This window comes from Myxocyprinus asiaticus, chromosome 11 (genome assembly GCF_019703515.2).
Source record: "Myxocyprinus asiaticus isolate MX2 ecotype Aquarium Trade chromosome 11, UBuf_Myxa_2, whole genome shotgun sequence".
Classification (NCBI taxonomy): domain Eukaryota; kingdom Metazoa; phylum Chordata; class Actinopteri; order Cypriniformes; family Catostomidae; genus Myxocyprinus; species Myxocyprinus asiaticus.
Genome location: NC_059354.1, coordinates 17,293,962 through 17,321,162, shown reverse-complemented (window position 1 = coordinate 17,321,162; position 27,201 = coordinate 17,293,962). Strand labels below are relative to the sequence as shown.

At 37.4% G+C, this 27,201-nt stretch overlaps 1 pseudogene; it reads right to left on the bottom strand.

Moving 5' to 3' along the window:
* Positions 1–2,658: 2,658 nt before the first annotated feature.
* Positions 2,659–27,201, bottom strand: part of LOC127447737 (ATP-binding cassette sub-family B member 6-like) — a 63,973-nt pseudogene continuing 39,430 nt past the window's right edge.

The window sequence follows — 27,201 nt, the reverse complement described above, 5'->3', positions numbered from 1 at the left end:
ATTACTCATTGTTAGTTAACATTAATTATTGTGATAACTAATACAAATACATACTAATGAATACATAAAAGTGTTGCCGTTTCCCGTATAAATAAATAAAAACGACCAGTGCTTATCCTCAGTGTGTGAATTTTACAGCAAAGTGACTTTCTGTAGGTCATTTTCAGGTGTGAAACAGTTAGCCAAATGGAAGCTATTTGAAAGTTATATATATATATACTGTATATTCACAGAATGTAAATCTATATAAAGCGAGTACATGTCAAGTTTTCTTGATGTACTTACCGTCCAATACCAATACTAACACCGATAACATATGTGCAACTTTAAAGGAAATCTGTCTGATCGGAAACAGTGCATTACATGACTTCACAGATCTTCTTCAGAGTGCCTGGTATCCATATGCAATGACACAGATCATGTAGAGCATGTAGCCTACATCCCAAGCTCAGTAAATACAGGTAATTCTTAATTGGGAGAAACGGTGCATTATTTATTAGGGCCCAAGCACTGAAAGTGCGGAGACCCTATTGTTCTTCTAAGGATTATTAGGGCCCAAGCACTGAAAGTGTGGAGACCCTATTGCTCTTCTAAGGATTATTATTAGGGCTCAAGCACTGAAAGTGCAGAGACCCTATTGTTCTTCTAAGGATTATTATTATTATTATTATTAATATTATTATTATTGTTCTTCTAAGGATTATTCTTCTTCTTTCAAGGTTTTCGGTACTTTTGGGGTACTTATCATGCATGAAAACTCTTGAAATTTTGTACACACATCAGAGTCGTCGGCCGTTAGGGCTGGGTGTGTGCAGGGGGGGCTCTGTAGCGTCCCCTTTAAAATGGGTGTGTAAGACGACCTCTGTAGCACCCCCATTTTCACCTACAGTCACCAAAATTGTTCTCCTCAAGCCGAACAACATTCAGACTCACAGTCATTAGCTCCACCCAACAGGAAGTCAGCCATTTTGGATTTTCTGAAAATCGCAGTCTCTGAACTTTTAAATACTCCTCCTAGGTGATTCATGAGACTGTCACCACATTTAGACAACATTATGCAAGACATTGAAGATGCTAAATTGTGAACAGATTTTGATATATCGAACGGTGTTGCCATGGCGAGGCATTAAATTAATGGTGAAAAATGGGAAACAGGAAGTGTTTTATATCTTTTGTGTGCAATGTGTGATTTAGATCAAAATTGAGATGCATGTTTTGTTTAGTCTTGGGGGCTAATCGCATGGATTTTACTATTTTGGGTCACAGTCATAGTGCCACCACCTGGCAGCAAGATGTGTGGCTCTTACAACAGACTTTAAAATAGTCCTCTTATAATTACCCAAATTGCTTTAAAATTGTTTAGAATAATGTAAAATGTCAAATGCATGTGTCCATCTTGCATTGTTTTCCAAAAGCCACCGGGTGGAAATGGACCAGTTGTGCTTGGGTCCGTCATTGCAGCTTGCAGCTATATTTATATATATATATATATTTTGTTCTTTCTTTTAATAATCCTAGACCTCTTTGTCCAAACAATTTACAGAACACAACAAGAAATTGCCTGTTAAGGGCCAGTCTGTGGACATGACAAGATGTATCCATTAATTCCTGTATTCTGAAGTTATTAATCCCTCATCTTCCTGAATGGATATTCCCACCTCTCTCTTCTTGTGAGAGTGTGATACCCTGTTTCTGTGGGTTAAAAGCCTGTGTGTTTACATTATAGTGCCAGTAAGGGCTGAATGGTCAAGGTGTATAGTTACATCCCTGATGGCTGTATGTGTGACTAAGTGTGTATTGCAGACTGTCTGTTGGCTGTAGCTCATATATCAAAGGGCAAAAGGGAAGGACAGTGCATACAGGGTTAACACCAGGGCTGAACGGTCAGGATGAATAGAGATGTCCATTAGTGGGTCACTGCAAGTGTGTGTGTGTGTGTGTGTGTGTGTGTGTCAGGTTTAACCCTCAGACACCCAAGCACTGATATTGATGATATATTTTCCTCCTTTAAAGTGTTGTTAGGAAGCAACTGATTATTGATTACTGAAAAAACCTTGATTTGTAAGAATATTTTGTTTTGGTTAGCATTTTGTGTGACTTAAGCAAGCTGTGACCAGTTTATTAATCAATTGAAAGTTTCCAATACCAAGAAACAGCAAGTCGTCTTGGGCTGGTATTGTAATCTCAACATGGTGGTGCCATTGAAGGTGCACCCAGCTCCACGAAGAATAAAACGTATTACTTTTCTGGGATTTTCATCTCATGTCAGTGTACAGTACATCATTTTAAACATAAAAAAATACTATTCATTTCTTTGTGTAATACATTTTAATTGGCTGAAAATTACTGAATGCACCATTAATTCCTCTTAACAAACATTGCAATTCTCCTACAGTGAGTCTACGAGGGTTACAGAAGGAACTGTATGTGTGTGCAGCACCTGAGGGCCTGCAGTGAGACAGGACACACAGATCAGGCAGGGTGTGGACTGCTCGGACACTGAGAAACTATTTCCTGTCTCTGGGAAGATGAGCACACACTTGGGTTAAGACCAAAGATCTACTAATAACAAGAAAACCGCCTCTGGGACACACACACAGTCCTTAGGTTTCCTAAGGATGATGAAGACCCTGTCTGTCCCAACATGTCTTCTACGGTTCACTCTCCACTGAGCCAAAGGAATTTCAGTCAATCAGGACAGAGAGGGTGTCACATTTCCTCTTTTATACTGGCTGAGATCTGGCCGTTTTGAGGGGGAAAAGAGCCGTGCAGGGTGTGTCATCTGAATCTTTACAGTAGGGGTTTCTCTCTATAAACACAGACGTTGGAGGACACACACACACCCAAACAGACTACTGACCTTCCTTGTTCTGCAATCCTGCCGTCATGAAGAACGAGGATCTGATCGGAGTTAATGATGGTGGTTAACCTGAAAATACAAGCATTATTATTATGATAATGCAAACATAGTGGTCCCAAACTGTATTTGGATGTTTAAAAATGGATGAATATCACTGCATTAGTAACAAAACATGAAACAAAGTGACATCTGCAACAAATTATGCAAGACCTATTACGAGCTTCACATTTCTTTTGCAATTACTTTTAGCCAACTGGTCGAGAGTTCATTTCAGTGTATATATGAAGTTAGTTCCCCTCAAGTTCATACAGGTTACCGAGAAGAGTAACCACAGGTGTAGTGATTCTACTACTATTAAAAGTGCACTATTGTTTAATCCAAGATATTAGAATCATTTCATTGTATATAAATTGTTATCAATGACTGATTTTTTTTTTTCTTTTAGACTCATATTTAAATGTGCTTTTATACTTTGTAATTTTAAGTATTTTAATGCTGTGTGGATGCCTGGTTGTGACCTTTCTTTGCCAGGTCTCTCTTTCAACAGAGATTTAAATTTCAATGGGACTAACATGGTTAATAAAGGCTTAATAATTATTAATAAATAACTATAGACAATGTTGGTCTATGTTTCACAACCAGAAGTTTTCCAAATACTTTTTGCTTTAATCTTGAACAGTACATCTATTGTTCTATCAATTAAAACCTAACAAACTTGAAATGTTTAACAATCATGATTTGAAGTTCGATGACAATTCCTCACGCTTGACGCATGGGCAGAGTAGGTGTCCTCTGCAAGTCATACGAGTTTGAGACAACATAAGGGTAAAGAGTAAATGATGAGAGAATCATAATTTTTGGGTTAACTATTGTCCAAATCTGATCATTGTCATCATTAGAAATCAGAAAACATATTTCCTTCAAATGTTAATTGTGCAAACAGCATGTTGATGAGTGACAGTGAAAAGCCTCAGAGCTGATAGAAATGAAATTATCGCTAATTCCAAGTGCATGGTTGTACTTCTCTCAATAAAGCTTAAAGGGCCATGACAGACAGGAAACAGATGACTTACTCTTAAGCCTATTTTTATTACCGCATCACATCAGAACATAATCCTTGTTTTTACCCCTTTCACAAAGCTGAGCAATTCTGCCACAATTGTACTGTAAATGCATTCCCTAATTTAAAGCAGCACAATCTTTAGGCACAAGATCCCCCTTAATCTAATCCACACACATACGCGCCTTCTTTAGTTCACACCCAAACCCTTTTTGTAGGTCATCCTCAGCTGCCCTTCATCTTCAAACAAAAGAGCAGAGACTTTTTTATTGATTGCTAACCCTAGAACCACCACCCCAAACAGATCAAAGTGACAGCAATGTTTCAGGGGCTGGACAGGATCAAAGCTTGCAGACTCTGATCCCGAAGTGTTTACAATTTTCTGAGAGAGCAATGAGAGACAGAGGGAAAAACATAAGACAGACAAAAAAGAGAGCAAATGAAGGAAACAGAGACACTGGACAAGCAGAGACTGCAAGATTTTGTGACAGAGGGAGTTGTGGAATGTGACAGAGCAAGACAAGAAGGTGACTAGAGGAGAGGAAAAGAGGGAGGTGTCTGAGTCAAAGTCAAACGTGTTCACCAGTCTCATAAAACACCAATAAAAAATTATTCCACACTAATAACTAACAGGCACACGCATGTTTTCTGTTGAGGAGTTAGTAAACCTTTATTGAGCACTCTGTGTGGACTAGGAGTGAAACGGTTCCTGTTAAAAAAAAACTTTTCTGTTTAGTACGTATGTATCACGGTTCATCTCGTGTTTGATGACACCTCTTAAAATGTAAGTATTGAACATGAATTGTAAATATAAATTGTGTGGTATCCATTTTCAAGACAAAGGAAAAGAAACTGCAAACAGATGTAACAACAAACTGAACAATGAAAACAAATTTGAATCTAATGAAGACGGGTGCCCTTTAAGATTTTAGACTTCCTTATCCATTGTATTAGTTAATTAAGCGACAGTCAGTCTATGCAGTCTATTCCTACACCGACACCCTCTTGAGGAAGGCTCTGTAGCCAAAATGCATTAGTGTGCAGTGACTAGTCTTTGTAAATGTTTTATAGTCCATGTACAAAGAGTGAAATTAAAATAACAGCTTTTTAATGTTAGTATAAGAAGTCAATGACAAATTTGAATATACTTGATATAAAATGAGTGGCCAGTCTGACGTGTACATAGATTGAAATGTTTGTGCACACATGCAACATCTCAATCTCACAACAGTTTGTTAGCTGCAATATTAGGAATAATAATAATAAAAAAACAAAACATTTATAACTGTTATTTAAACTGCAATAACGGCATTGAGACGTCTTCTCCCAAATGCTTAATGAAACAACCCTGCTTTGTTCCACTCCAGTTGTTAGGTGCTATCTTTGTCCAATAGAGGTACGTTCCATTCGACTGATAGGGTCCTGCGAAGTGGACTTCACATGGAATTCTGCCATCTCAAGTGAGGAAGGAAGCGTGCATGTTCAGTTAGAAGGGCACTCAAAACGGCATAAGGAATAAGTGTACATTGATACTTCACAGGAAGTGGAGAGGGAAATGTATATGCCAGTCATTGCGAACCATCAGATGACTGACGTAGTTTGGCTAAAATAAAAGCTAACATAAAATAAACATTGACGTTGGTGTTTTTATTCAGCTTAATTTACCTCAGGTTTGCTTTCTATGCAGTTGTGCGCAAATGTAAAACGCACAAGATGCGAACATTACTTCCATTTTCATGACAATAGGTCATATAACAGTTAAGAAGACACAAATTATTTTAGCCACATTTATATATATATATATATATATATATATATATATATATATATATATATATATATATATATATATATTAAACAGCAACAGTTATTCAACTTATGAGTTAAAAGTCTGGAGAAATACTCTCACTGAGTCCTTTATAAGAAACACCTGCAGAACTGCTTATTTATGTGACTTTCTAATCAGCCAATCATGTGGCAGCAGTGCAATGCATAAAATCATGCAGATACAGGTCTGGAGCTTCAGTTAATGTTCACATCAACCATCAGAATGGGGAAAAATGTGATCTCAGTGATTTCGACCGTAGCATGATTGTTGGTGCCAGATGGGCTGGTTTGAGTATTTCTGTAACTGCTGAGCTCCTGGGATTTTCACACACAACGGTCTCTAGAGTTAACTCAGAATGGTGCCAAAAACAAAAAACATCCAGTGAGCGGCAGTTCTGTGAACAGAAACACCTTGTTGATGAGAGAGGCATAGAAATGCATCTATTCTCTGACTACAAACTCATCAAACATGTATAGTAAGTTCAGCTCTATGGTTTGTGTACAGCTGTGTTGTGTTCTGTGTTAGTATCACTGTGGCAGACCTGTCTTTTCCACAACAATATGTGTTTTTGCTTGAACGACCCATTTCACGAGCGGGAGGTTGGGTGAACTATTGCTCTCGTGCAGTCTTATGAACATGCAAAGGAGATCAATGGTCGCTCAACAGTTTCACTAAATAATAGCCCACATTAGATTTCAGTTTGTTTCTCACCAAACCTTATTGTATGCTGTCAGAACCATCATAAATCACATGGGATAATTTGATAGACTTCTGAATTATACTTTTGCATTCTTTTGAAGCTTGAAGAGGTAGTCACCATAAACTGCAATTGTATGACATCACCAGTGCTGGGTAGTAATGGATTACATGTAATCTGGATAACGTAATCAGATTAAGAAAATCAAGTGCTTGTAATTGGATTAAATTACATTTTAAAATACTCGTAATTGGACTACAGTCCAGGAGACACGGCAAAAACATCACTCTGCAATGTAAACTCTGCCTCCCAAAAGTTAATATCCTGTCAACTGCGAAGGCTTCTACGTAAAATCTAAAGAAGCATTTGGCTGTATGTTTGCATGTTTTTTTAACTTTACATTGCAAATCTAACCAACTCAAACACATTTTTTATAGTATTATTTGAATTATCACTCTGTGCGTAATATAACCATGTCACAATGTCTTTGGAAGGGTTTTATCCATCAACGCATCAAAATACTCAAATAAACGTCATTTCATATTCAGTTGGATTAGCGCCACAAAGTTACTTTAAATTTTTTCAATTGCTTTTGTAGTCGGCTTCAAAAATGTATATGAATGCACTTTTGGTTTAGTGATGTTTTTTGACGCTGATTCACAAATATACAGTACGTAACTGGTCTGATCTCTTACTACACATGGATGGTGTTTGTAAAATGGCAAAATTGCATGAGCACATTTGTGTTAACGTGCCCCGGGAACCTGTCCATAATTTTAGAAACTCCAATAAGAAATGCCTATTAGACTCAAACATATATGAGTCTGTCTTTGATGGAAGGCCTAGACCTCTATCAGCATCACAGGGGAAAATATGAAAACTTCCTTCATATTTTTACATTTGCAATCATTTATCTGAATTTGTGGACATTTCAGAGAATTAAACCATGCAGAATTCGGTTGAAAGTAATCCAAAAGTAATCGGAATAGATTACCCCAAAAAATTGAATCTGTGAGATTACGTTACTGATTGCATTTTTTGTCCTATAATTTGTAATCAGTACCTGATTACAATTCACAAGTAATCCGCCCAGCACTGGACATCACTGAGCACAATATTTTTTCAAAATTTCTCCCTTTGTGTTAAGGAAAAGAAAGAAAGTCATATGGGGTTATAACAATACAGGGGTGAGTAAACAATTACTGAATTTTCATTTTTGGGTGAACTATACAGTACCTTTAAGAAAACCAGTTGTTCTGCAAAGAGCGTCTGTAAATAAGCGCATATTCAAAAGAGAGACTCGAATGGCTTTACCTTATACGTGCAATGCGTGATTAGAGCGATTTTTTTTATTTTTGTTGTTTTTGATCAACAACTGACTGTAAAGAACAGGAAGGGTGTTAAAAGAGACATTATTCAATGACAAATATGTTGCGTGGATCTTGTCTTTGGACACGTATTACACGGAACAACTTTAAGCTCTTAACACGCAGTGAAAGGATCTTGCTGCTGTACTGTATACTCAGCAGCTATACTATACAATCATTGGTTTGTGAAATCTGAACATTTACCAGCCAGCTGCCAAATACTATACAAGTATATACATTTTAGTTGCATAGCATGAAATTTGGTCGCAAATGCAAGTGATTTCCTCGTTGTAGTTTTTTGGTTGCACCAAATACTTTTTTGCAAGTTATTCTAACCATCTTTGGAATGCTCCTGGGCAGCTATTTTTCAGTGTATCCAAGCTGCATACAAGTGCAGCTCCTATCTACTTGAATGGGGAAAGACCAAAATCTCCAAAATGGTTGGTCAAGTTTATTATCAAAGAAAATACTTCAGATCATCATGACAACACTGGTATCATAAACTGTGCTTCTTTACCTCAGATTACACTAAAAAACAAAATTTTCATGGCTTGTACAGCTAATGTACATGCACATTCTTGAGTTGATTGACAGGAGATGTCTGTGTCTAAAAGGTGATTGTCTCTTTTACCTGCAAGTCGGGACTTCCTTTCTACATCTGTTGACCATTGGGCATTCCAATTTCTCCCATTCATTTTAATAGAAGTGACCCGTCTCTGCAAAATAGTCTCTGGTTGAGCATAGAGTAAAAGATCGATCTTGGGATTTAAGAATCAGTTTCGAGACCGTTCAAATGAAGATCGTGATGCATCTGAAAATCAATATTTTTACCCACCCCTTGTCAGCTAGAATTTAGGCTCAAGTATCTGAACATTTGTAACTGATTGCTGAAGGAAAAAAGACAAGCAGGGGTCATGTACATTAACAAACAAACAAAAAAAAAAAAAAAAGGTAAAAACAGCAGACAATGCCTTATTCCTTGCAGATGAATTTATGTTGATTCACAAAAGTAACAGTGACAGCAGTCACAGGGAATACTGTAAATGCATGGGGTTAGGTCAACGTTGCCAAAGATAGATCAAAGCTGGAAAGTAGATCCAAACTCAGTGCTGTGATAAAGTATTTGCCCTGATTTCTTCTGTTTTTGTGTATTTCTCATACTAAATTGTTTCAAAAATTCAAACAAAATCTAACATAAAACAAAGGCAATCTGAGTAAACACAAAATACAGTTTTTAATGATAATGTTATTTATTGAAGCAAAAATGTTATCCAATACCAACTGGAAAAAGTATTTGCCCCATTATATTTACATTTTATGCATTTGGCAGACGCTTTTATCCAAAGCGACTTACAGTGCACTTATTACAGGGTAACCTGGAGTTAAGTGCCTTGCTCAAGGACACAGTGGTGGTGGTTGTGGGGATCAAACCAGCAACCTTATTACCAGTTATGTGCTTTAGCCCACTACGCCATCACCACTCCAGTTACTTAGTTACTAAATCCCCAAATCTATGAAACTGCATTCATAATGGAGTTCAGCTGGACTAGACACACACAGGCCTGATTACTGCCAGCCCTGTTCAATCAAATCAACACCTTAAAAGAACTTTTACAGCAGCATGCAGTTGGCTAAATGGTCTCACCCAGTAGCACACTATGCCAAGGTTGAAAGAAATTCCAGAAAGTTGATTGAAATACGTCAGTCTATCCAAAGAACCACAGTGAGAGCCATTATCTCCAAATGGCGAAAACCTGGCAGAGTAGTGAACCTTCCCAGAAGTGGCCGACCTTCCAAAATTCCTCCAAGAGCACAGCGACAACTCATCCAGGAATTCACAACAAAACCAAGGACAACATCCAAGGAACTGCAGGCCTCTCTTGCATCCATAAAGGTCACTGTTCATAACTATACTATCAGAAAGACACTGGCCAAAATGCCATCCATGGAAGAGTGGCGAGGCGAAAAGCACTACTAACCCAGAAGAACACTAAGGCTTGTCTGAGATTTGCCAAAACTCACCTTGATGATCCTCAAACCTTTTGGGAGAATGTTCTGTGGACTGATGAGTCGAAAGTTAACTGTTTAGAAGACAGGGGTCACGTTACATCTGGCGTAAATCCAACACAGAATTCCACAAAAAGAACATCATACTTGTGGTCAAGCATGGTGGTGGTAGTGTGATGGTGTGGGCATTCTTTGCTGCATCAGGGCGAGGGTGACTTGCAATAATTGAGGGAAACATGAATTCTGCTCTCTACCAGAAAATCCTAAAGGAGAACGTCTGGTCATCAGTCCATGAGTTGAAGCTCAAGCACAGCTGGATTATGCAGCAAGTCAATGATGCATAGCACAAAAGAAGCAAAATTAAAGTTTTGGAGTGGCCTAGTCAAAGTCCTGACTTGAACCCGATGCTGTGGCAGGACCTTAGACTTATCTCCAGTTATCAGAAGTGTTTGGTTGCAGTTGTTGCTGCTAAAGGTGGCACAACCAGCTATTAAGTTTAAGGGGGCAGTTAGTTTTTCACGTGGGTGATATAGGTGTTGGATAACATTTTTGCTTCAATAAAATATCATATATATATATATATATTTGAAAACTGTATTTTGTGTTTACTCAGGTTGCCTTTGTTTTAGGTTATATCTTGTTTGAAGATCTAAATAAATTTAGTATGAAAAATACACAAATATATAAGAAATCAGGATACTTTTTCACAGCACTGTACATGTAATTATTGTCTGTAAAAGGTACATTGGGAGAAAAAATGTCCAGTGCTCAGAGGTAAATGAAAGTCCGCTACCGCAAGACCAGTAGTTCTCACCTCCAGTCATGTGTTTGGTGCCTCAGGTGCATCGGCAGGGGCTCCTGGTGTAAAATCATCAGCTGTTGTGACGGATAAAATTGCTGGGGGTCAGTGCAGTGCTGGTCAAATGGGGTCCCATTTAGACTATGGTCAAGTCAAATCCCGGGAGTGTTTTTATTCAGGGTATTGGGTTACAAATACTTTCTGTGCCCCTGTATAAAATTTAATAAGATCTCTTGTTGGGAGAAGTTAAGACTACTATACAACCTTGTTTATCCATAGGAGTGGACATCATTTTAGGAAATATATTGATAGGAGGACACACGTTGTGTGGTGCCCCATCCCATCCTGTTGTCAAAATGATGCCATCTCTCTCCACTGAGTCCGATAAGAGTGTGCATGAATTCCTAGAGGTATTTGTAGCTTGTGCTGTACCTCGCTCAATGAGCCATGCATTGGAAGACGCAAATTTAAATGGTGAGCAAGAAAAATCCTTTCTTGCTAAACCAGTTAGTTTGCACACTTTTCCTTCATCGGGATCCTATAGAAAGCCAATTTCGGCTCAGCAAGAAGATGCAGGTCTAGCAAATTTGTTTGCTAAAGTTAGGTTCCAAGGAAACATAGAAAGTGTTGCTTTTGGCTATTTCATGCAAGATGTGCTGTTGGTTCGCAAATGGTCACCATGAAGTGACAGTGCCGTGGCCGAACCCATGTTTCAGATAGTACTGTAATACCAGCTGGTTTGCATGACACAGAATTGCAAAATGCTCATTGTGATGTAGCAGAACCCTATTTATTTCAATCTTTAGTTGTCCTATAAAGATCCGAAGTGATAGGGGGTCAAATTTCCTGTCTCGAATGTTTGCCCAAATAACAATTCAACAATTACATGTTAATCATCAGAAAAGTAGCTCATATCATCCCAAGAGCTAAGGACCTGAGGAGATCTTGAGCGTTTTTCCAAACCTTGAAACAGTTACTGCGGGCTCATTGAACTGAGCTCAACAAAGACTGGGAAGAGGGTCTCCCATGGTTAATTTTTGCTGTGTGGGAAGTAACCCAGGAGAGCACAGGCTTTAGCTCCAATGACATGGTGTTTGGGCATAGGGTGAAACGTCCTTTATAAACTCTGGATGGATGAGCTGTCAATACCAGTTACCAGTGAACCTGCAGTCAAGTTGGTGAATGGAAATTTAAGCAAGGCCCAATTGAAAATGAAGTTCTTGTTTTAACGTAGTGCTGAGCGCAGGGAATGTAGCCCTTGTGATCATGTGCTTGCATTGCTTCCCATTACAGGCTAACACTTTTTGGCTATATGTGCGGTTCCTTATACAGTAGATTGATGGGTGTCGGTGTCGTAATTCAGAAAAATTGGCAGAGTTGGTAACTATGTACGGGGATTTGCCAAAAGAAAACTGTATTGAATTAAGATCTCTTATGCCTGAGTTTCAGTCACTGTTTTCTGATACTCCATCGTGTACTGATTTAATATAACACGATATAGGTGAGGGATTCCCAACCTATTCAACAGATGTTTTATTGGGTATCACCTGAAAAGCAAAACATCTGAGAGGCTAAGGTTAAGTATCTTTTATATAATGGCTTAGCGAAACAGGCCTATTTGTGTTGGGCATCTACTCCTAACCCTAACCTTTAGGTTTTGCACTGGAAATAGAAAGGACAATAATGTTACAAAGCCTGATTTCTTCCCGCATCTGCACATGGAAGATTGTGTAGAAAGCATGGGTCCAGCTAGGTTTGTAACAAAGATCGATCTCCTAAAAGGATATAATCATGTTCCATTAACGCTGTGCGTAGGAGATTTCTGCATACATATCACTTATATTTCTATACCATCAAGGGTTTTGAACTTCGGAACATGCCAGCAGGGATTTGTGGTTTATCTAGACGATGAGGGAGTTTGCAGTGAAATGTGGGAAGAACATCTTTGCTGTATACATGCAGTGTTTACACGTCAAATAGAAGCAAAACTCACTGTAAATCTGGCAAAATGTGAGTTTGCGAGAGCTACGGTAACCTACTTGGTGAAAGTGGTAGTTTAGAAGTTCTTAGTCCATCTACAACTAAGAAGGAATTAATGCATTTTTTAGGGATGGTAAGTCAATTTTGCCATTTTTGTGATAACTTTTCAACAGACATGGCTCTACTCACTGATCTTCTGAAAACGGAGACCATGTTTAAAGGACTAGTTCACCCAAAAATAAAACTGTCTCATCATTTACTCACCCTCATGCCATCCCAGCTGTGTATGACTTTCTTTCTTCAGCAGAACACAAATGAAGATGTTTGAATGAAATTTTCTGCTCTGTAGGTCCATAAAATGAAAGTGATTGGGTGCCAAATATTTTAAGCTCCAAAAAGCACATATAGCCATCATAAAAGTAACCCATATGACTCCAGTGGATTTATTAATGTTTTCTGAACAGAAACAGATAATAAAAGAAACAGATAAATATTAAAAACTTTTTGACAAAAAATTCACAAGGGTCGAATACACACTGCTTCTCACGTGACGTAAGCATGTTGGCAAGTTCATGTGGGAACTAACACATAAAATACAAAAAAATATGGATGCACTGTGCTGTTTACAACAGAGAAGCATAGATATTCATACATAGATTGCTCATTCGGCTGGTTTGGATACATCAGCAGTGGCGCCATCTTGGAACAGTGAACAAGGAGAGTTGTTTGAATCGGTTTGAATGCAAGTGAATGGAGGAGATGACTCAGACCAAGCTCCTTGCTCAGACCGCTGCATTAGCTGCTTTTGTGTGGAAACAGTATTGCAGTCCATGGGAACAGCTGCTAATAAGGGATCTACGTATGAATATCTTTGCAGAGGAGGTTTTCGCGCTTACCTCACGCGAGAGGCAGTTTGAACTCCACCCTCATCAACGAGCTGGCCGGAAGTGAACATTTTTAGTAAAAAAAAAAATTTAATATTGATCTACACTGGCAGCCAAAAGTTTGGAATAATGTACAGATTTTGCTGTTTCGGAAGGAAATTGGCAATTTAATTGAAAATTCACCAAAGTGGCATTCAACTGAACACAAAGTATAGTCAGGACATTTGTAACCCAGATGTAAAAAAACTAAAATATGTGAAGAAACTAAAGACAAGTAACTAGAAACAGAATGAAAACCAAAGAGTCAGAAAAATATACAAAATTGTATATTTACTATTAATACTTGCAAATATATGTAAAACATATTGCAGATAAACTTGACCAATAAGAGTTTGGATTAGTGCTGCAAATGTGATTTATCCAATCAGCCAATCTTGCTGTAGCCGCTGACTCCACCCTAGAGTTAACGCAGACAGACACAAAGAACAGACAAAGTAGCGAAGAACAACGAGATGCCAATCAACTGCGCTGTTAGGAATTTATAGCAGCAAAAGTCTGAAAAATAGAAATGATTAGTTTAATCTTAAACTAAAGCTCTAGAAAAAGAGAAGAATACTTACCTGAGAGTGAATCTTGATGTCTAATCGAGATAATGATGAGTGATGACGTAAAGTCATTTCTTTCACTGTTCATCCGGATAAAACCTGGAAGAAAAGAACTAAAGAAGTTTAGTTTATTATCGAGGAAATGTTTTGTTCGAGTTTGACCACGTTTTCAAAGAGGATAGAGAACATTTCATTGTGGATGCTTCTGCATGAACTTTCTGTAAAGTTTGATGGTGAGCCAAAATCCCAAGAGTCTTATCTGAACTGTGAATATCTTCTGTTCGTGGATTTCCAAATAATCTTCAATTCATCTCTACTTTGAATTCATTCGACAACGAAAAGGTTGAGGTATTTGTGAATCTGGACATTTATTGAATGTTTATTCTTGAAACTACTCTGAATTTAGTATTTACTCATTTGGTAATTCAGTTGATTGATTATTGTTTGTTTAATTGTGTAATTGTTTATTTGAATTGTATTGGTAATTAATAGGTAACTGTAATTTTATTTGTTGGTTTTTTTTTACATTTTATTGAATTTAATTGGAAAAAGAGTAACACAACATTTAAATTGGGTACCAAAATAGGAACTAAAATCATAAAAAAAATAAAAAAGCTTCAAATAAACTAAATAGGTGTAATTAGATTAAATTAACAATTTGAACGAAATAATATTTAATTAAAATCTCTAATTGTGTTTATTGTATTATTATGTGCTATCTTTACTACGTGCACGCCACCCGCTACACATTACTAATGTAAAAAACAGCACCATCACTATTTGAAAAAAGTAATCAATCTAGACAGGCCCCATTTCAAACAGCCTTCACTCCAACACCTTATCCTTGAGTAATCATGCTAAATTGCTAATTTTGTACTAGAAAATCACTTGCCATTATAGCAAACACAGTTGAAAGCTATTTGGTTCATTTTGGTGAATGATGCTTAACATTATCTTTGTGTTTGTTTTTGAGTTGCCACATTATGCAATAGACTGGCATGTCTTAAGGTCAATATTAGGTAAAAAAAAACAAAAAACAAAAAAACGGAGATTTCATACAAAGGTGTTGTCTTCAAAGACAAAGGACAACTGGCTCTAACAAGGACAGAAAGAGATGTGGAAGGCCAGATGTACAACTAAACAAGAGGATAAGTACATCAGAGTCTCTAGTTTGAGAAATAGATGTCTCACATGTCCTCAGCTGACAGCTTCATTGAATTCTACCTGCTCAACACCAGTTTCATGTACAACAGTAAAGAGAAGACTCAGGGGTGCAGGCCTTATGGGAAGAATTGCAAAGAAAAAGCCACTTTTGAAACAGAAAAAACAAAAAGAAAAGGTTAGAGTGGGCAAAGAAACACAGACATTAGACAACAGATAATTGGAAAAGAGTGTTATGGATCTTAACCCCATTGAGCTTTTGTGGGATCAGCTAGAGTGTAAGGTGCGTGAGAAGTGCCCAAGACTGCCACATCTATGACAAGTGCTACAGGAAGTGTGGGGTGAAATGTCACCTGAGTATCTGGACAAACTGACAGCTAGAATGACAAGGATCTGCAAAACTGTCATTGCTACACATGGAGGATTTTTTGATGAGAACACTTTGAAGTAGTTTCAGAAGTTCTGAACAATTTTTCAAATTGTAATAGTAATTTTTCACGTTATTAATGTTCTGACTATACATTGTGATCAGTTGAATAAAAGTAACAATTTCTTTCCATAAGAGCAAAATCTGTACATTATTCCAAACTTTTGGCCACCAGTGTATTTCTTACACCTAGCATTTCACTTCAGAAGACATTAATTAATCCACTGGAGTCATATGGATTACTTTTATGATGGCAATATGTGCTTTTTGGAGCTTCAAAAATATGGCACCCATTCACTTGCATATTATGGACATACAGAGCTGAGATATTCTTCCAAAAATCTTAATTTGTGTTCTGCATAAGAAAGTCATTCACTTCTGGGATGGCATAAGGGTGAGTAAATGATGAGAGAATTTTCATTTTTGGGTGAACTAACCCTTTAAGTGGTCTCATAATTGTGCGTGTTTGAAAATGCAAAACTTCTCTTGAGCACTGCCCCTATTCTGACTGTGCCTCGATGGGATTGGCTCTTCCAAATTTAAGTAGATGCCAGCCAGGTCGGTGCAGTGTTGCTACAGATGGAATGGTACTGAGAGACCAGTAAGTTTCTTTTCAAAGAAATTGAGCAAATACCAATTTAACTGTTCAACAATTGAAAAAGAAGAGTTGCAATTGATTTGGGCACGTCAACATTTTGACGTGTATGTGGTTGGAGATTCCGTGCCTGTGGTGGTGTTTTCTGACCCCAATCCACAATTATACATTCTTTGCATTGCTCAAATCAGCACCTTTATTTCCCTCTTTGTTTGTGCACTCTGGTTGTTAGTGCTATTTTTGTCCACAGGGTGGAGTCAATGAACAGGTGTAACAAGTTACCTGAGAAGAGAACTGGATGGAGCAGCTTGTAAAAAAGGCCTTTCTTCTCAGTGTGTGTGCCTCCCCTCACCAGCACCTGGATTAGCTTTTGTTTTCTTTCTTTACTTTCTTTACATTTCCTGATTATTTTTGTCTACTTTTTTAAAACTTTGATTGTTACTTTTAAATTACAAAATAAACTATTATATTTTGCTTAATTACATCAATGTGTGACCTCTCTATTCATGTTTTTCTGCCTTGAGCCGGGTGGTTACTTAATCCAAACCCTAAAGAAGGTAATCACAGATACTGCTGATCTGTCTTGTTTTGATTGTATCTCTGCTGTGTGATGTTGAACCCTGACGGTGTTGGAAGTGTGTAACAATGATTTTTGCCAGTGACAACAACTGTTCATGTCAATTTTCTATATATTACAATAGATGTTGACATTTCACATAATGTAAATTGTTGTTTGTAATTTTACATGTGGTGCATTTTCATGCAACATCAGGCGTAATGCTTGTAAAAGTGGGGTAAAAGAGGCTTTTTAAAAAAAAAATATTGACAATCAGATTGAATCAGCCAATCACAGCAACATACCAGGTATTGACTGAATGACAGTTTGAGAAATTTGAGAAACCAAACCATTAGAAATTTGAACCGTTACACTCTAAATGTGTATCGTGCCGAATCTTTACAAAATACTAATATACTCCCTTTTATAACACAGACATGCAGGTGTAAACTATGACCTCAACTAGTATGTCATATACAGCTTTAGTGAACTGGTGACCGATGATTGCTATTGTTGGGATTGACCTTCATACACCTTCTATGTCTTTCGACAAGGGTGTTTTTCTGAAGACACTGGGTTTAGGACAAATAGATCAATTTAATTAATGCTGGCGATCTTCCACAGATAGCCCAACAAAAGCTTTCATCAATACATGATGCTATCTCAGGGATAAAGCTTTGCATTTGTAGTAGTTGACAAAAGGATTGCTGAAATGTCTATATTTCAGGACCTGGACATTGTGGAAAATCAGGCTAGATATAGACATTTGGATGTGGGCAATGTTTTCCATCATCAGTATGAGTTGCAATAGGACCTCTGTTATCATATGAAACAGGCCTACCTGTGTGCCATGACAAGAGTGGTATGACTAGCGCACAACTTGGCGAGAGACTCCTGAATGTTACGATCCGTTTGACTATCTAATGCAGATGTGGCCTAAAGTAAAGAGGAGAAACAGGACTGAATACATGCCCGCACTTCATAAACTGTAGAACTTCAAGAAAGACTTTACATCAAGCAAAATTATGCGAGGGGATGTAAGTATTGTGCGAGCGATGGCCACTCTTTGTTTCTCACCCCCACTCAACTTCAGACCCCTTTCAACCACTTCAGTGTCATATCCTGTCAATTATCATAAGAAACAGAATGAGACCTTTCCCTCAGACTTAAAGGAATAATTTAGCCAAAAATGAGAATTTGGTCATCATTGACTCATCCAAACCAATTAGATTTTCTTTCCTCACATACAAAAGGAGATGTTTAGAAGAAAAAAGGAGCTTTGAAGGACAAAGAAGCACCATAAAACCACCATAAAAGCAACCCATACCACATGCTCCGTGTTGGGGAGTAACGGAATACATGTAACGGGATTACGTATTTAAAATACAAAATGTAAGTAACTGTATTCCACTACAGTTACAATTTAAATCATTGGTAATTAGAATACAGTTACATTCAAAAAGTATTTTGATAACTGAAGAGATTACTTTGCATTTTATTGTCATTTGTTTCATTTAATATTTAGTCCTTTCAGATGGAAAACATTTATACATATAAATGATGCGATCCAAAGTGCATTTGATCAGCGGTAAAACACTTTCTTATGATGTGTTACATTCATACGAGCAGACAGAGAAGTAAGTTTGAAGTTTGGAGCAGAAGAAATAGAAATAAACCTTGTGTAAATTGTCAGCTTTACGCTAAGATAAAATGCTATTTCTAGTCATTTTACATGCACGTTACCAGGCACGATCATATTTTTTTATCAAGAAAATTCATGTTGGATCATAATTTATTTGTATTTTTCTAGTAAGATCTTTCATATTAGGGCAATAATCTTATTCTTGATAATAATTTTTGTATCGTTTCCTGTAAAAATATCTAAAAATCCTTAAAACAAGATCAATTTGATCTTGTTTTAGAAACAACACTGCATAAGATATTTAGGATTTTCAGAGAATGTATTTTAACGTGTATTTTGTCTTACTGTACTGGCAGAGTTTTTATAGTCAAAATAAGTGAAAAAAATCTACCAGTGCTGAAGAAGTAATCCAAAGTATTTAGAATACATTACTGACCTTGAGTAATCTAACTGAATACATTACAAATTACATTTTACAGCATGTATTCTGTAATCTGTAGTGGAATACATTACAAAAGTAACCCTCCCAACCCTGCACATGCTACCCATGCTACATGGCAAGTCTTTTGAAGCTACACCATAGCTTTGTATGAGCAACAGGCCCAAGTTTTTTGCTAAAAATCATCCCCTTTAAATTTCGTCATAATCGGTCACTGATTTTGCTTTGTGTCACCAAGTTTGTATATGCACAAGCACGGATGAGATACGAGAGATATGGTGGACAGCATGATTTTCAGACATTGAAGACTTTATTTCAGCTTGTTCCCCACACAAAGCTGACATAATTTAAGAAGACTCTGAATATAGTGTGAGAGTGTACTTTATGGTGTACTGTAGAGCAAGAAAATCAGTCGTCACTGTATGCCTTCATTGTATGGAAAAGAATAACTGGAACATCATAAAGATTGAAAATGTCCTGTGAAATTCTGCTTCTTAACAAAAATGTCTAAACATAGCTAGGAAAAGTCAGCACTCCCCTACTGTCTGCAAGAGACAATATCTTATCATGGATGTCAGCAGACTTTGCAGCCTCTTCTACTTCATGATCACTTGCGGAGATGCGTCCATAGTGAATGTTTTCATGGATATTGTCATTGAAAAGAACAGTGTCTGGAGGAACTACACCACTGTAGGATCAGAGGGAGATCTGCTTTACCTGTATGTTTGAAGATAAACATGCCATGAAAGGTAAGCCAGTCATATAAAGAAAGAAATGTCCAAATAATGCCTTAAACATTTAGAATCTCTTCATGTTTGCGCAGTGTTGTATACCATTTTAAAAACAATTATTTTAGTATTTTTGTCATGCAGTCCATCTTTTCTCTGCAATTTTGAACTTCACAAAAGGACTATCTAGCTCTACAATATAGCCAACATCATAACAACAGGTAAATCATGGACAGGTGGGCCTTGAACTTTAAAGTACTTCACCACTTGAGGGTTTGAAGGTCTCCATTGCCTTTGAAAGCTAAGAAACCATGTGCTGATGGGCAATGAAGGGGTCTCAAGCTCTGAAGATCTGAAAACCCAATTAAAAAGCATGGTGACAATCTTCACATACTGCCTGTTGTTGGGAGGGGTGTGGAGATAGACCCCTGCCGAGATCCAAAGCCTGGCAAACTCTGTGAGGCAGTGCCAGCTGACATCAAGGCTTTCCAACAGCATAAAGAGGAGCAGAAAGAAGACAAAGTAGGCACAACTTTTAAGTAAGAGTTCAGCTGGCCATTCTAAGCCATATATCAAGACTGTAAATGAAGTTAGAGGGCCCCATTGCAAGAAAGACAGTCTACTGTGTTTCAATCCAGAGTTCCACTTCTGGTATATTTCTACTTTAGCATAAAGAACTATATTAAGGTTAATTAGATTTTGTGTCTTGGCAAAGATGATGACATTTTATATCCTAACAAATTAACAACCATAATCCATAACACTGGAGCTAAAAAGACCTAAAAGCATGAAGATCATGATGCCTTCTTTGCCAACACAAAACCAGATAAGAATAGAATTTCCTCTAGAACAGTACGTTTACATAGGCAGTTTTAATCAAGCTACAGGGGGATTTTGCGTAGTCGAGCTACAGTCTTCATCTGTCTGTCCAAGTATACGTGACACAATGTGTAATGAAATATTTGAAAGAAGGACTAGTGGTCAACCGATATATCACAGAGGCAGATAAATCGGCCAATATTTAGCATTTTCAAATTAATAGTATCTGCCAAAAGCTTTTCGCATTTGGGTGATTAATTTCGCAAGCCGGGACAGTGCTGAAGGAGCCGTCTGTTACAAGTAGACGACCAATCACAGTCAGCAGACGTTAGTGTTGCCACATTCAAAGTGGAAAAATGAATGCTAATTGTGCTTTTGTGCACAATCAGCACCATTATAGGTATGGTTGAGCAGATCACTGTGATACACATGAGTCAACTATGCAGCTGTTGCCTGGAGGGGAGGAGTTACAGTATTATTTAGATTATGAACAATTATGGTTGACCCTGTTTCTTTAAGAAAAACTTTTTAAACTTTTAAAATATCCTATTGATTAATTATAATTTATTTATTAATTAATTTCAATTTAGAAATATTTCAAATATTTTCATGTTTCAATAAATGAATTTATTTGTTAAAAATCAAAATTTTGCAGAAGTGAAGTGCGTGCTGATACAATCACTGTTAATACTAGCCATCATTTGTGTGTCAGTCGATGAAAATGATTAATTATACTTACATTCTCTGTAATTTAATGGAGTCTACATCTAAATTCTTTGAAAGTGCTTTCCATATGTATAAAAGGAGCGTGTCACAGTCATAGAAATATGCCCGACAATCATCAAGAACGCAGTTAATGCACAAAAGAACAACATTTTCAATTCTGCTAATTCATTGCCTACAGTTCTTTTACACTACCAACTTCTTATGAGTGTGCTGTCTTGGTTCATATCGCTAGTGCTTGAGGGAATGGACTATATAATAGGAGAAAAAAAAACGGAGAAAACCTCAGAATTAAATTGCATTTCATCCAGCCAATTTTGCGCGTTGTGTGGGCGATTTCGCCAAACCCACTTGCTCCTAGACTTAGCAAATGCTTGCACGAAAATATCAAAACTTCATGACCATGCCTACTGACTCTGTGCATGAGACTTATAGCATAGCGCTGTGCTTAATGCTAGTGCTCTTAAAATAGGACCCTGTTTCTTAAGAAGCACAGACATGATTGCTGACTGCTGACACGACCACATGCTGCTTCAGGTCAGACAATCAGTCCAACATTGGTGACCGAAAAAGCTTTTTGGCAAACTATGTTGTTCGCTTTATACTCATCAGTTACGAGACAGACCCACTGATAATTCTTCTCCCATTTTACGGGCAGACATGAGTTTGTAGACTGTGACACATTTGTGGTTTCTGGGCAATGGAGGAGTCAGGAGGCAGCGAACTATCAATGTGAGTATTTTATTTACTCGTTCAGGGTCACACAAAACTTTAACATAAAAGGGCTCTTAGTGGCCAAATGTAAACAAAATAGTCTTGTCGTTTCTTGCTACAATATGACGGGCACATGCAGACAACACTCTCCTCTGTCACTCTTTCTCCCACTCTGCCACATTTGTGTGCTTTTTCAGGTCTCCCTCCGCCATCACTATAACAAGAAACAGGTGTTAGAGATAACGAAAACCAGGTGACGAGCCTCACAGCTCTACCTCTCCTGCAGACAGACACATGACCACGCCCTCATCCCCACAAATACATTTTGTTAAAACATGCAAATCACAGGTGCATCTATGACCCGTAGACTCTGTAACTAGGGCAGCAAAGACATTGACTTGCAATCTCATGCAGAAAAGAACTTGCCTGTTATTCTCTGCCCACTGATTTTGAGCTTCTCTGCCATTTCTTGAAATTGATGTGGTTTTATTTCGCTATCATGTTATTCTCCCCACTGCGAGAACCTTGCGTAGTTATTAAATTAATCTATATGGAAAAACCGGGGAAAATTGCGTCCCAAATGGATTTGATCGCATCATTTCATCTTTGAACATAGGACGATCCCATATTTTACGGGTGGCAACCGTAGCAGATGAGCTTGATGTTTAAAGTGCTTTTGTATTTTATTTTCCCTCTCTCCTCAACAGCTCCCTGTAACTTTTAACTGTCTTTCTAGTGATAAAGTAAAAAAGTACAAACTATTATATCATATTCCATCTCTAAATATGCAGACTGAAAATATTTTAAAAATTAAATTCTCAAACCTCAAAGAACTTGTGCAAATCCAGCTATTTTTTCCTGTAAAGCGCACATTCCTGTTGCGTAATCATAGATCTTCATCTTAAGCGTGCATTATATCAGCCTTAATCAAAACTTTGTACTTCACACTCACGAATGTTGTGTGACGGACGCTCTGTGACAAAAGCAGGTTGTGGTCCAGGCTGTGTAAATTGGAAGCGGTCAGGAGATTGCTGCTCTTGCTGGATCCGCACAATTGTAAGTGATAGAGCAACTTATAATAATGTTTATCCCAGTGTGTGTTCCATATGTTAGGCTGGTAAATCGTATTTTTCTGTTGTTTATGGCTTTATAAAACTATTAATTTCCTAGTCTGTGTCATGATAATCCATTTGCATATTGTTGGGCCTACACAGTTCATGGTAATTTTGGATTTTGGCACTGTGTTGGGTCACAACCACTTGATATACAATGTGAAATCCTTAAGCAAAACCTGTTGAAAACCACTGGTTTATTGTGCACAATCATTTCTCATACCAAATGTCCCTATATTTAGCCTTACATATTTCACTGCATTATCTATCATTTCTGTTAGACCGCAGAGATTCCATTCCTAAATGGAATGGTCTGACTAATCAGCATAGACATTCTAATTATCCAAATCACCATCATCCAGATAAACACTGTCTCCTCATCAGCACTAAGACCAGCTATTTGAGGTTAACATGCCTCTTTTCTTTCACCAAGTAGAGGCCACAAGATTATCTCTAATCAGAATCTGAGGCACTGTTAAAGGAATATTTCACAGAAAAATAAAATTCAGTCATCATTTACTCACCCTCAATTTGACTTTTTCTTCTGTGGAACCTAAAAGGAGAAGTTTAAAAGAATCTTACAGAAGCTAATTTACATACTATAAAAGTCAAAAGGGATGGACACTGCCAAACTACAAAAATGATATAAAACCCCTATAAAAATAGTCTATATGACTTGTGTTATATTCTAAGGCTTCTGAAGCCATACAATATGTGTGAGGAATAAACAAACATTTAATAAGCTATTTGCTGATAATCCTACCCTCATCAGCTCTCAAATCTCATTTGTGTTAAAAACAGCATATCGATGCGCCAGGTTAGATGTCAATGCTGCCAAATGCTATTAGTTGTCATGTGTACAGATTGTGTCGGACCAAATTTCATGCTGAAGTGTGAATTGGGAAGATTATCTGTGAGTAATTAATTAAATTCCAATCTGTTTCTTACACAAAGTAAACTTGTGGGTTCAGAAGATTTGGAATATAGCATAGTCATATTATCTACTTCTCTACTTCTCCTATGTTTCTTTAATGGTACTTTTTGGTCATTTTGAAGTTTTCACACCTCCTTACACATTTACTTTCACTTTATGTACAAGAGGACCTCTGAGATTCTGCTAAATTTCTCCTTTCATGTTTCAGAAGAAAGCAAGTCAAAGTGATTTAGAATATAAGGATAAATGCTCATTTTTGGGTGAATTATTCCTTTAAACAACAGGACATGATGGATAGATGAATATGAGCAAACAGAATGGGTAGAAAGAGGGGAAGCAATCATTATCAGATAAAACAGAATGGATCTAAGAGGCTGGAAACTGGGCTTTGATGACAACACTATTACAGAGGGAATGCGTGTCTTTTCTAAAAACTGAACAGAAATGTTGCAGTCAAGTCCAGACATAAAGTCTGTACAAATCAATATTTAATTAAGGGAGACTGTCTATAAAGATTAGAGTTTGTGTCAATGAGGTCATAGCACAGGTATTACCAGACTTGTATTACCAGTCTCAGGACTGTCTCAGCTTGATAAAGACAAGAACAGTGTCCCATAAGACCATATTTTTACCCAATTCAATACACAAAACCTTTCATGCTGCTTTAGATACAGATAGTGCCGCTCCTAACCTACCGGTTGAGCCAATTTTACTATGTTGGGCTGGTCAGGATACTCAAAAAAAAAAAATGTTTTCAGGGAAATGAACCTACTAATGGATGACTTAAAGTTGTCCCTTCATATTAAGATTGGATAGGAGAGTTTAAGTAGTAGTATTTAAAAAAAAAAAAAAAAAAAAAAAATTATCTTTGGTTATTTGGAGCTGCTCTTTTGCACTCAGCTTAGGAAAACTGATCCAACTAATTTAGACCTCAACCATGTAATAAACAGAATCTAACTGTTACCACTGTAAAAAATACTGAGCTTAACCTTAACCTCAGTAAGAAAAACAAATCCTAATCTTACCCACAACAAGAGAAACTCAAAATAAGTCTTTAAAGAAAAGCCACCATCTATGAGCACCGATAATGACAGGGCAAGAGAGACAGAAAGAGCAAAGAGCAAAGAGTGTCTTGCTCAGGCTGTTCAGTCTACAATTAATCCATGTGGTGAGTGGAACCAGCCTCAGTCTTTTGACTTCAAACGCCTGACGAATTAGATCCCTCCTTTGAAGTATTCTTTTTTGCTATTTTCTTTTGTTTATTTTCTATGTTTTTTTTTTAGTGTGCTTAATTTGCCATCTTTTCATTCTTTCTTCCCATTCACTTGGCTCTTAAAAAAAGTCAATATCCTTAATTTATGAACTAATTAACATCAGACTGGGCAGGATGAGAGAGGGCTTACTGCAGCCATGTGAAACACAAATGGCTTCCCAGGTCTTTATGGGAGTGCAGCATCTGTCCCCTGACAATGCAACTTTTATCCTAAGAGACGGGACTTTCACTGTTTCCAATCCTGTTTGCAACAGCATTCACATTGATTTTGAGCAGACAGACTTAAAGTGCATAAATGTGGTAACTTCTGTTCACAAGGTTTTGGACAATTGCACACTTTCAGTAAAACTCGTAAGACAAAAAATGGATGTCCGTCCTCTCAACAAGTATGATTCAGACAGTTATCTTCAATTTTACATAATTCTATTTACATGAGGATTGTGTACAAGTACTTTTCCTTCTAGAGATCATAAACTACACCATCTGGGACTAACTGACCAGGCTAAAAAGCACCGTTCCCATCAGTGAGGGCCATTAGAGTAGTCCTGGGTTCTTTCTTCTCGCTTTCTCTCTCTCTCAGAAGGCATATACTCCATAGGGGTTGTACCAACTAGTCCTTTAGTTCCACTAGTAAGTGTTTTGGGCCTGTGTTGACTAGATGTGGATCACATGACTTCAGCTGCACTCGTTCTATATGGTGACACCTGGAGGAAAATACCTCTGTCCACAAACTGTGTCCCGTTGTATTTGTGTCTAATTATTTTTTATCTGGAAACCTGTAATGGCCAAATATAGCACTTTTGGAATTACGAGAATGAAAAAAAAAAAAAAGGAAGTGCATTGCGTTCACAAAGCAAGTTATAAACTACTTCTAAGATGGACTGAGTTCAATCTATTCATATAAAAGCCAAAACCGAGAACTGCGCCAAGGCCCCTGAAACTAAGTGTCATCCAGAGTCTAAAAAAACAACAACAACAAAAAAAAAACAAGGGGAAATTATTATTTTTGAACTGTTCATGGCAGAGGACACAAACACAAGGACCCCCTATTTAAGAAACAAATGTTACTAATACTTAAAAGGTCATGACATGACATTTTTTATTATTTTAATATGTTCCTTGAGGTTCACTTATAATATAAGTAAAGTTTATTGCACAAAAAAAAAGTAACATATTTGTAAAACATGTTCATTTTCCACCCTCATTCTGACCTTCTGTCAGAAACGCTCAGTTTTTTTGCTGCTTCTCCTTTAAGACTTGGCAGTAAACACCCACCATTATGATTGGCTCTCCGCCATCTCCTCTTGCCATCTCACTGACCACCGCTACTGGGCGGGGCAATGAAAGTGATTAGGTAAAGTAGGCTTTGATGTGTTATTGTGGAGGAGATCAGATGCAAATATCTACTACAGTGTGACATCACAATGTTGAGGAAGTAGAGGAAGAGTCGTTTTGGCAGCTTAGTTTCAACAAATACTCTTTTTGCAGTGATAAGGAAGTTTTGAGTTCTGAAACTCATGTTATGACCCCTTTAAATGGCACTTAAAGTAATAGTTCACCCAAAAATGAAAATTCTCTCATTATTCACTTACCCTGATGTCTTTCTTCAGCAGAACACAAATTAAGATTTTTAGAAAAAAATGTTGAAGCTCTGTAGGTCTTTATAATATAAGTAAACGGATGCCATCAGGGTGCTGGCTATTTGATGGTTCAAAAGGCATATTTAGGCAGCATTAAAATAATCCACACGACTCTAGTCGATCAATTAATGTCTTTTGAAGCAAATCGATAGGTTGGTGTAAGAAACAAATCGATAATTAAAATTTTATTAACTAATAAATCACTTCCTGCCAGCAGTCGACGCATCAGCGACGTAAGCGCTATCACGTGTTCACGCGAGAAGTTGGAAGTGCGTGCTTTGTATATGTAAGGGGGTTCAGTGGAAAGGAGGAGGCGAGAACCGGCTTGCCAACTTAAATAATAATTTAATG